This window comes from Urocitellus parryii, chromosome 2, assembly GCF_045843805.1.
Source record: "Urocitellus parryii isolate mUroPar1 chromosome 2, mUroPar1.hap1, whole genome shotgun sequence".
Taxonomy (NCBI): Eukaryota; Metazoa; Chordata; class Mammalia; order Rodentia; family Sciuridae; genus Urocitellus; species Urocitellus parryii.
Window position 1 is genome coordinate 43,576,568 of NC_135532.1, and position 11,754 is coordinate 43,588,321.

The 11,754-nt window shown below is 41.2% G+C and overlaps 1 pseudogene; it reads left to right on the forward strand.

The window, feature by feature from the left end:
* Positions 1-9,828: 9,828 nt before the first annotated feature.
* On the forward strand, positions 9,829-11,282 carry LOC144250153 (ubiquilin-4 pseudogene; annotated as a pseudogene).
* The last annotated feature ends 472 nt before the right edge of the window (positions 11,283-11,754 follow it).

The window sequence follows — 11,754 nt, forward strand, 5'->3', positions numbered from 1 at the left end:
CCTAAGCAGGAACACCAACTAAGGATGCTAGCTAAAAACAAAATAAGAAACTAAAACAACAAACCAAAATCAAAAAACAAAACAAGACAAAACAAAAAACCCAAATCAAAGAACCAATCGCCAAAGAACACAACCACCAACCGCCAACCACCAAACGCACTAACTAGCTGGGAGTCCGACAGGTCACCACCAAGAGCTTCCTGTACTTATGGACAAAAACCCAGCCTCAGTCACTCTGTTATATACCCGGGGATTGAGACTCCCTCACAGTGGCTCCTTGTGAGCTCAGAGTAAGAAATGACCCAGTCATGCCTGGGCATCACCCACAGTGGCCATGTCCTTTTGGGCCTACAGGACCTTTGCCAATTTCAGAGTAAGAATAAGAAAGGACTCCGGAAGATTTTCAGTTCAATGGGTTATGGAAACTGATAAGTAATTTTTAAAAATTAAAATTTGTACAGTACTTGATGGACTTTCATTTCAAGTCTAAAAGTCTTGACTTTGGTGTTGAAAGACCTCAACATATCTACACTTAAGGTATTTCTTTTTCTTTCATCCAACACTCAATATGAGTGTCAAAAAGTTGGTAGCACCTCACATCATGATAATATAACAATGCTCTGTTCCCTGAGACACTCTAGAGCATTAGGCACACCTACAGGGTTGACAGGGAGGGAGGGCTCCTCATAATTTCCCCATAAGTTCTTCATCAGATCTTTCATTAGAAACACTGCAGCATAAAACACAGTGGATTGAAATACTCAAAGTGATAAAGGACAAGGCCTGGAAGCCAGGAATCCTAGAACCAGTAAATGTGTCCTTCCCAGAGAGGGAAGAAATAGAGATGACTGGGTACCTTAATGCTGCTGTAACCAAATACATTCGATTGGGTAATTCATTAACAAGTTAACAAGTCCCAGTTTGGTAAATTCAAGGTCAAAGCTGTTTGTTGCTTTGTCCTCACAGGATGGAAGGGAAAAAGTGTGGGGAACCCCCAACACACACACACACACACACACACACACACACACACACACATTTTTCTTTTTCTTTTTTTTTTTTTTATTATTGATTGTTCCAAACATTACAGAGCTCTTGATAAATCATCTTTCATACATTTGACTCTATTGGGTTAGGGTTAGGGTTAGGTTCCATCAGTTTTTCTCACAAGGTGTTTGATGAGGTGGGGGTGTTAGGGAAACCTTATGTTTGTCAAGAGCTCGGTCAGGTGACCGCACGGGCAGGCGGCAGGGCCCCTCCTCCAGCTGGAGTGGTCTGTCTACCTCACCGGCAGGAAGCTGGGTTCCTCCAACTGGGTAGGTCTGTCTACCACTCAGGCGAGTCGCTGGGCCTGTTCTCCAGGTCGCAGGTCTGCCTACCTTGCAGGCGCAGGTGGCAGCTCTGCCCCTCCTCCAATTGGGTTGATCTGTCTACCATGCCGGCGGGCCACTGGGCCTGGAACAGCTCATTTTTAAACCATTACTTATAAGAACACAAGTGCCATTGAACAAGTAGCATACATTGCTCTCCTTATAAGGAGAAATGTTTCCACAACTTTTGTTTTTATCAAACTTTTAAAAAATAGGGACACACTGTAAAACTTGCCAGTGTTGTTATATGAAATCACAATAAATAATCCTATTCATTATAATATGCATGAATACATTCATGAAATCTTTCAATATTGTTTTCTTTTATTATCATAATCATCTCAAAAAGGAGAGAGAAGTGGAGAAGTAGTAGTAGTGTGGGGGAGGGGTACTTCAAATTATATTGAGAAACTATGAATATCTCCAGTGCCCCAAGGCTGACAGATAAACAAATGACCTTGAGTTGCCTCTCTAATTGACTCCTGAATGCCTTCTTTCCTACATTTAAACTCCAGAGAGACAGGTATTGGATCTGTTTTGCTTACTTACATACTAAACATAATACTTAGAAAATAGTAGGTGCTCAATAAATATTTTTTTTGAATGAACACATTTTCAGGTATAGATGAAACTGAAAACAAAAGCATTTTACTCACAAATATACCTGTTGAATTCTCTAATTTAATCCCAGCTCCTAACACGGGCTACATGAAGACTGAAGAAGTCAAAATTAAATCTTCATTGTTTCAATCAATAAATCTTTATTGAGCATTTACTACCTGCTAAACACTGCCTGGTGAAGAGAAGTAACTAACACATATGAAGGCTCTAGTTTCATGCCTATTAGTTTACAGTGTAAATATCAGTTTGGAGGTGGTAAAATATGAAAGAAAAGACAACTGAAATATACTAAAGATGGTTTACTCTTCATACTCTTTTTTAACCTCACTCATTCTCATGTCTCAACAGACAGGGTCTTACAGTTTAAAATACTTGTATGGTCAAGGACTTTCTCACACTATATTGAAACTTTAGAAATGTCCAAAAAAAGCTGAGTGCAGTGGCACAAGTTTATAATCCCAATGGCTCTGAAGACTAAGGCAGGAGAATCAGGAGTTCAAACCCAGCCTTTGCAACAGCAAGGCACTAAGCAATTCAGTGAGACCCTGTCTCTAAGTAAAATACAAGATAGGGCTGAGAATGTGGTTTAGTGGTCGAGTGCCCCTGAGTTCAACCCTACATACTCCCCGCAAAATGTTCAGAAAAGTACTTATTAGAATATTTCCAAAGGTTTTGCTGTATCATTAGCCTCCAATTATAGTATGTCATTCAAGCCTACATCCATATATACTTATGCAGAAATATTCATTTCTGATACAATAAAAAGCCAGAATTGATTTTCCTCAAAGCCTTCGGACTCAGAAGTGTTCTAACTACTCAAAGATTTCATAATGACCTGCTGAAGCCTTTTCAAGAATACTCTTGTTCAGTCTCCAACATAATTTAGCATTGACTTATAGCTTCTATACAAATTACAGTCTCTCCTTATAGGCGTTAAAATTAACATATGTATGTTAATTGCATACTTTGGTTTGTATAGAGGGAAGTAAGGTAGGGTTGTGGGGATGGGAAGAACAGTATAAAGAGACAGATATTATTACCCTATATACATGTATGATTATACTAGTGAAGTGACCCTGAACCATGTACAACCAAAGGAATGAGAAGTTGTGCTCCATTTGTGTACTATATGTCAGAATGCATTCTACTGTAAAATAAATTAATTTTAAAAACTAACATGCATGATACTCATCAGCTACACTGTTTTTTTTTTAAAAAGTATGTCTGCTATCAGGTACTAATCTGACAATGTTAAATATGCCCCATTTATCAAAATTATACCGATTTTTAAATTTTCTACACAATTATTTCTCAAAGGTACCCAAAAGTAGCCCCACTTCAAAAGAGCAAACTTGACTTCCAGAAATACCTATGTGGTATTGCCAGATAAAATACAAGACACTCAGTTAAATTTTTAGTATAGCTGAAATTCAAAGTTTATTCGGTGTCCTACAATTTTCTTTGCTAAATATAGCAACATTGGCCTATGGGCCCCTACAAAAACACCATTTCAAACAAGGAAAAATTAATTAGTGGTATTTTTGGCTATGTCAAACAAGAATCAGCAAATATGTATGCAATACCAAAACCCAGAGTGAAATTCACTCACACTAAATGAATGAATCAAAGACTAAGTGTAACCATTCTCTTGAAAAAAATTTTAACTTAAAAAAATTCTATGAAAAATATTAAGTCCATGAGTTATGTACCATTCAATAATAACTACAGAAAGTTCCACTGAGACTATTTCTTTGTGCATAAAGGTATTTAAGTATTATGAATTCAATTTTTACTTGAGAAAAAGTTGAGGTATTCCTAACCATTTATTTGAAAGTACCATGAAGAAAGTATGAAACAGATGTCATCAATTTTTTATAACATACCCTGATGATGTTGACATAGATGAATTGCCTCATAGGATTGCTGATCAACTTGGAGGGACTCCAGGTACATCACAAGTCTCTCAGCTGCAGGCACCATTTTCAGTTCATTGATGAATTTTTGAGGTAAAAATCTGTCAGTTACTCTTAAGAATTCCCTGTGAAATAAATTTAAAAATACTTAATTGATGCTGCATCAATGATTATTCATAATAATAAATTAATCCTGCCTCTCCTTTAATAGCTGTACACAACTACTATGAAAAATCAATATAAGAATTACCCTATGAAAATCAGCACTCTCAGCAACATAGAAACACTTTAGTCTTTGATTCATTCAATTACCATTAAGAGTCTACTTCTAGGCAATGTTCACACAGGAATTATCAAAATGAAACAAAGAATAGAATGATGATTATCAGTGCAGTCTAATTTCTTTAACAGAACCAAAGACCCAAACTAAGAACACCTAACTTGGCAGAGCAGAAAAGGAAAGGCTGAGTGTTCTAGTCAGCTTTTTCACTCCTGTGACCAAAAGACCCGAAAGAATAATTTTAGAGGAGGGAAAGTTTATTTTGAGGGATCACAGTTTCAGAGGTCTCAGTTCATAGGAGGTTGGTTCCATTCCTTGTGGCTTGAAATGAGGCAGAACATTATGGCAGAAAAGGGTGGTAGAGGAAAGTGATTCAGGGCTGATCAGGAAGCAGAGAGGAAACTCCACTCACCAGATGCAAAATATATACCCCCAAATCACACTCCCAATGACCCACCTCTTCCAGCCACACCCTACCTGCCTTCACTTACCACTCAGGGGATTAATGCACTGATTAAGGCACTCATAATCCAATCATTCCACCATAAAATAAGGAGCAAATGCCTTATGCACATCACAATTATTAACCTGTTAAGGATTTAAGTATGTGGATGACTTCTTCCATTTAAGAATAACTAAGAATTACTAAGAATTCAAAGAATGCCTCAAATCTGAATTAGTTACTTAAGTTTAGTGCTACCAGCTGGGAAGATGAATCAGTTCATTGAAGCTTTAAAACCAAGCATACTCTTCTCCTTGATGATAACTGTTCTTTGGGACATCTCTTTCTAAAATAGAGCAGATTCTTCTCTAAGGATTTCTCCAAGTTACCAAGTGTCATAGTGAAATTCTTAGTAGCTCCAGTATGTATGCCACTTAAATGTATATTTTGATGTTACCATATGCAACCAGCCTTACAGTGGCAAATGTTCACCAACCTCAGCCTTTACATTGATCAACTCCTAGTCTATTGTTGAATAATGTTACACTAAAGGCCATCTGGTGATGAGGCTCATCCTTTATAGCCTGGTAGTTCTTACTCTTGGCTGAGCACTGGAATCTCAGGAAAGACTTACTCTATAGTAATGCCTGGGTCCTAGCCACAGGAATTCTGGTATAATTGTTAAATGACATGGCCTGCACATTGAGATATTTAAAGTTCCCCAAATGACTCTACTGGATATCAAGGTTGAGCACTACCGTTCTTGACATGATTTTCCCTCCTTATTTCATTAATTACCTTTCCTTTATGCTCACTGAAAAAGCTAATTAGATATACATAGAACTTTCTTTTTTGCTTTTTCCTTCAGAAGTGTTTCTTGTTTTCTACCCTGATGTGGTCATATCTCTTCTCACTGGCACTTTCAAATTTATCACTACTTTGTGGTTATCAGATGTAAGTTTAATTATGCTCATAAAATTCTAAAATGTTAAGTATGAGTATACTAACTGTCTCCGACTAAGAAACAATTCAATGACCAAGATGAAAACAACTTCAGTTGACCTCTAAAGCCATCAACTGTTATAAACATTGACCACTTCAGTCTCTAAACTTCAGCCAACAAGTAACATCTTATCCGTAATCCTTTAACACAACAACAAACTAATAAAAGGTATCTTAACCTGTAAGATTCTTAAAAGACTAAACATATACAATTTTAATTTGAACTTAATTTCTTCTGATAAAAAAAAAGGATTGGTTTCTTCATTGTCATCTCATGGTTTCTTAATTACCATCTCCTATTGGAAGAACAGCACAATACAATAATAGCAGAGAACTTTAAACACCACTAGAGCTGCCCAAGAAACAAGCCATAAGAAGCAGGATGAATTTGAGCTGTTGGAGAATCATTTTAATTGTACATTTAAAAAAACAACCAACATCGCGGCCTGAAGATCCAGAGAGGGGCCGACCCTGCGCCTACACAGAGACCCACCCTCCTCTAGCTCTAGGTTCCTTATTCACCAAAGCATGGCTCCATAGCCCAACATCAGGGTATGACTTGTGATGCCACCAACACGAAACTGGGATATCGCACTTCTATCAGGGACAACAAACATTAAGGACCTGGTAAGATGTCACCAAGGTCCCTGTGGGCCTGGATGTACCAGAGGTTTCTCTACTAGGGGTGCTAACAGTTATCCTATTGTTGAGGTAACAGGGGGTCTTGCATGGGGTTGCCTATCTCTTGTTTCTCCTACTAACAGCCAACTTCTTATGATTACCCTCTCACTAGTCATCAAATCTAATACCTCCTTACTCTCATATCCTACCTCATAAACATCTCAGCTAATCCTCCAGTCCTCCCTTCTACTATTAGAAACTGTAAACCATTATGCAAGCCTGTTGACTACATGATAGAAGATAACTGAACTCATTTCTGACAAAACTGTAAATGTAAAAGTAGAAATTAACTGATATATGGCTGTATGTTAGGTACATTGAGCGCTGAAATATTGATCTCTCCCTTAAAAGTGAGGTATTGGTAACCTATAGGGACACTAAAAGACAATAGGGCAGAAGCTGTAATATCTCAGATCTACACTGCAAGAAAGGAAGACACATAGACATCATAAAAAAACAAGGTAGGAAAGTGCCCCCAAACAAACCAAGATACTACAACAATAAAATCCATAGATAGCGCAGTAGGTAAAATGTCAGAGAAGGAGTTCAGAATATACATAACTATAAAAGAATTTTGGAATTAAAGAATGACCTAAGTGAGCAGATACAGGCAAAAATCAATCACTCCAACAAAGAGGTTAAGAGAGCAAATACAGGTTGCAAGAGATTATTTCAAGAAAGAAAGACACTGGGAAAAAAACCCAAACAGAAATCCTTGAAAGAAATAAACAATAAGCCAATTTAAAAACCCAATAGATAGCATCAACAACAGACTAAATCACTTGGAAGACAGGACCTCAGACAATGAAGACAAAATATACAATCTTGAAAATAAAACTGACCTCACAGTGAAGGTGGTAAGAAACCATGAATAGAATATCCAAGAATTATGGGATACCATCAAAAGACCAAATTTAAGATTCACTGGGATAGAGGAAGGTTCAGAGATTCAAACCAAAGGAATGCACAATCTCATCAATGAAATAATATCAGAAAATTTCCCAAGCATGAAGGGTGAATTAGAAAATCAAATACAAGAGGCCTATAGGACATCAAATTATACTGACAAAACTGTAAATGTAAAAGTAGAAACTAACTGATATATGGGATATCGCACTTCTATCAAGGGACAACAAACAAAATTACAACAGGTCTACACCAAGACACTTTATAATGAAAATGCCCAGCATACAGAATGAGGATAGAATTTTAAAGGCTGCTAGAGAGAAAAATCAAGTTACCTAAGGGAAGACCAATTTGGACCTCAGCACATTTTTCAATCCAGACTCTAATAAAAGCCAGGAGATTCTGGAACAACATATACCAAGCTCTAAAAGATAATGGATGCCAACCAAGAATCTTATATCCAGCAAAATTGAGCTTCAAATTTTACAATGAAATAAAATCCTTCCATGCTAAACAAAAACTAAATGAATTTACAGCAAGAAAGCCTGTACTACATTCTTGGCAAAATATTCCACAAGGAAGAAATGAAAAACAACAATGAAAATCTGCAAAGGGAAGAACTACAATAAAGGAAAAGCCAACCAAAGGAGAAACCAAGCCAAGCTAAATACCAAAAGTCAACAAAAATGATTGGAAAACAAAATCATGTCTCAATAATAACCCTAAATGTTAATGGCCTAAACTCACCAATCAAAAGACAGAGGCTGGTAGATTTGATTAATAAAAATGACCCAATAATATGCTGCCTTCAAGAGACTAATTCATAGGAAGACACCCACAGACTACAGGTGAAAGGTTGTGGGATAAAATATAATCATTCACATGGTCTACATAAACAAGTAGGGGTTTCCATTCTCATATCAAACAAAGCAAACTTAAAGCCTAAGTTAATCAAAAGGGAGAAAGATGGACATTTCATACTGCTTAAGGGAACCATACATCAACAAGACATAACAGTTATAAATATGTATGCCCCAAACAATAGAGCATCTACGTTTATCAATCAAACTCTTCTTAAGTTCAAGAGTCAAATAAACCAAAACACAATAATTCTGGGTGACTTTAACTCACCTTTCACCACTGGATAGACCTTCAAAACAAAAGTTAAACAAAGAAAGTATAGAACTCATTAATACAAAAATCAATAACTTAGACTTAACAGAAATGGAGAGTATATTATCCATCAATAAGTGATTATACTTTCTTCTTAGAAGCACATGGATCCTTCTATAAAATAGAGCATATATTCACAAAGCAAACTTAGTGAATACAAAAAAGTAGAGATACTACCCTGCATTCTATCAGACCATAATGGAATGAAATTAGAAATCAATGATAAAATAAAAATAAAAAATACTCCAACACCTGGAGACTAAATAATATGCTATTATTGCAAAAGATATGAAGGAAGAGATTAAAAATTCTTAGAAATAAATGAGAACACTGTTACAACATATCAAAATCTCTGGGAAACTATGAAGGCAGTTCTAAGAGGAAAGTCCATTGCATGGAGTTAATTCCTTCAAAGAAGAAAAAGTCAACAAATAAATGACCTAACATTATATCTCAAAGCCTTAGAAAAAGAAGAAATCAACCCCCAAAGCAGTAGAAGACAGGAAATAATTAAAATCAGAGCTGAAATCCATGAAATTGAAATAAGTGGAAAAATTGACAAAACAAAAAGTTGGTTCTTTGAAAAAATAAAAAAAAAATTGATGAACCATTAGCCATGCTAATGAAGAGGAGAGAGAAAACTCAAGTTACTAACATCGTGATGAAAAAGGAAATATTATGATGGACATTACAGAAATATAGAATACAAAAGATAATTAGAAATCATTCTGAAAAAAACAAATAACCCAATCAATAAATGGGCCAAGGAACTGAACAGAAACTTCTTGGAAGAGGATATACGATCAATCAACAAACATATGAAACAATGTTCAACATCTCTAGCAATTAGAGAAATTCAAATCAAAACAACTCTAAGATTTCCTCTCACTCCAGGCAGAATGGCAGCAATCAAGAATACAAACAAGGGGGAGGAGGAGGAGCCGGACGGGCTGGCGGGCGGCCGGGTGGCGGCGGCGGCGGCGGCGGCTTGGCGGAGCCGAGCAGGGCCGAGAAGAGGCCCCCCGATTCGGGTCACCATCAAGACCCCCAAGGACAAGGAGGAAATTGTGATCTGCGACCGAGCCTCGGTCAAGGAGGCAAGATCCTCAAGGATGGGGACACCCTGAACCAGCATGGGATCAAGGATGGGCTCACTGTCCATTTGGTGATCAAGACCCCTCAGAAGGCCCAAGATCCAGCTGCTGTCACTGCTTCGTCCCCCTCCACTCCAGACCCTGCCTCAGCGCCCTCCACCACGCCCGCTTCACCTGCCACCCCTGCCCATCCCTCTGCCTCTGGCAGTGCCACTTCGGATGCTGGCAGTGGAAGCCGGAGGAGCAGTGGTGGGGGCCCCTCACCAGGGGCAGGGGAGGGACCCCCCAGTGCTGCTGCATCTATTCTCTCTGGCTTTGGGGGCATCCTGGGCCTGGGCAGCCTGGGCCTGGGCAGCCTGGGCCTGGGCTCTGCCAACTTCATGGAGCTGCAGCAGCAGATGCAGAGGCAGCTGATGTCCAACCCTGAGATGCTGTCGCAGATCATGGAGAACCCCCTGGTCCAGGACATGATGTCTAACCCTGACCTGATGCGCCACATGATCATGGCCAACCCCCAGATGCAGCAGTTGATGGAGCGGAACCCCGAGATCAGCCACATGCTCAACAACCCCGAGCTCATGCGGCAGACAATGGAGCTTGCTCGGAATCCTGCAATGATGCAAGAGATGATGCGGAACCAGGACCGGGCCCTGAGTAACCTCGAGAGCATCCCTGGGGGTTACAATGCCCTGCGCCCCATGTACACCGACATCCAGGAGCCCATGTTCAGTGCTGCCCGGGAACACTTTGGCAACAATCCCTTCTCTTCCCTGGCCGCGAACTCCGACAGCTCATCCTCCCAACCTCTGCGGACTGAGAATCGAGAGCCCCTCCCTAACCCCTGGAGCCCCTCGCCCCCCGCCTCCCAGGCCCCCGGGTCCGGTGGGGAGGGCACCGGAGGATCGGGGACCAGCCAGGTGCACCCGACAGTCTCGAACCCTTTTGGGATCAATGCGGCTAGCCTGGGGTCAGGGATGTTCAACAGCCCAGAAATGCAGGCGCTCCTCCAGCAGATCTCTGAGAATCCCCAGCTGATGCAGAATGTGATTTCAGCCCCCTACATGCGCAGCATGATGCAGACACTTGCCCAGAACCCTGACTTTGCTGCTCAGATGATGGTGAATGTGCCCCTCTTTGCCGGGAACCCCCAACTACAGGAGCAGCTCCGGCTGCAGCTCCCCGTCTTCCTGCAGCAGATGCAGAATCCGGAGTCCCTGTCTATCCTCACCAATCCCCGGGCCATGCAGGCCTTGCTGCAGATCCAGCAGGGACTGCAGACCTTACAGACTGAGGCCCCCGGGCTGGTACCCAGCCTTGGCTCTTTTGGGATGTCCCGGACCACAGCGCCCTCAACGGGCAGCAGCTCTGGGTCTATGGCCGAGGGCCCCACGTCTTCGCCAGCCACGCCCGCCACGACTCCTCCCACCGGGGCTTCCAGTGCCCAGCAGCAGCTCATGCAGCAGATGATCCAGCTTTTGGCTGGGAGTGGAAACTCACAGGTGCAGACGCCAGAAGTGAGATTTCAGCAACAACTGGAGCAGCTCAACTCCATGGGTTTCATCAATCGTGAGGCCAATCTGCAGGCCCTGATTGCCACTGGGGGGGACATCAACGCAGCTATCGAGAGACTCCTGGGCTCCCAGCTCTCCTAATCCTTCGGCCCATGCCTCCTGCCTCTCCCCTGACCCAGTACCGACCTTTGATTCCTCTGTCAGCCCCTAACCTCTGCAGCTTATCCCTCTGTCTTCTTCTTTGACTCTCCAAACAGTAGGGTGACCTTAGAGGCATGGGCCCAATGCCACCGCTCTGCCTGAAAATTTTGACCTCACTGCTGTCTCTAACAGAGTCTTCTCTCCTGGTCCTCCTTGAGCAGAGCTAGTTTTCACAGTTCTGTTGGACGACCCCACCTCCTTGCCCACACCACCTTTTGCAATCTTCAGACTTCTCAGTGGGGACTGCAAAGTTGCAGGAGGACCCAACTCTCTGGTTTACTGGAACAGTCTTCCATCCACACCACTAGGCTTTGGCTTCTCTTAACTTACCTTTGGTAACTGTCCTCTTCCCCACCCTCCCTGGGCCCTCCAGGGCTAGCACCGCACTCTGAAGGTGGGGGCAGGTGAAACAGGCTGTGATTTTTCTCCTCAAACCCTACTCTGGGCACTTCACCTAGGACTTTTTCTTGGGCTCTGTTGGGACTTCTCATCCAAAGGGGAACACAAAGCACAGCACTCTGGATGGAAATTAACAGGCCCTGGACCAGAGCAATGAAGAC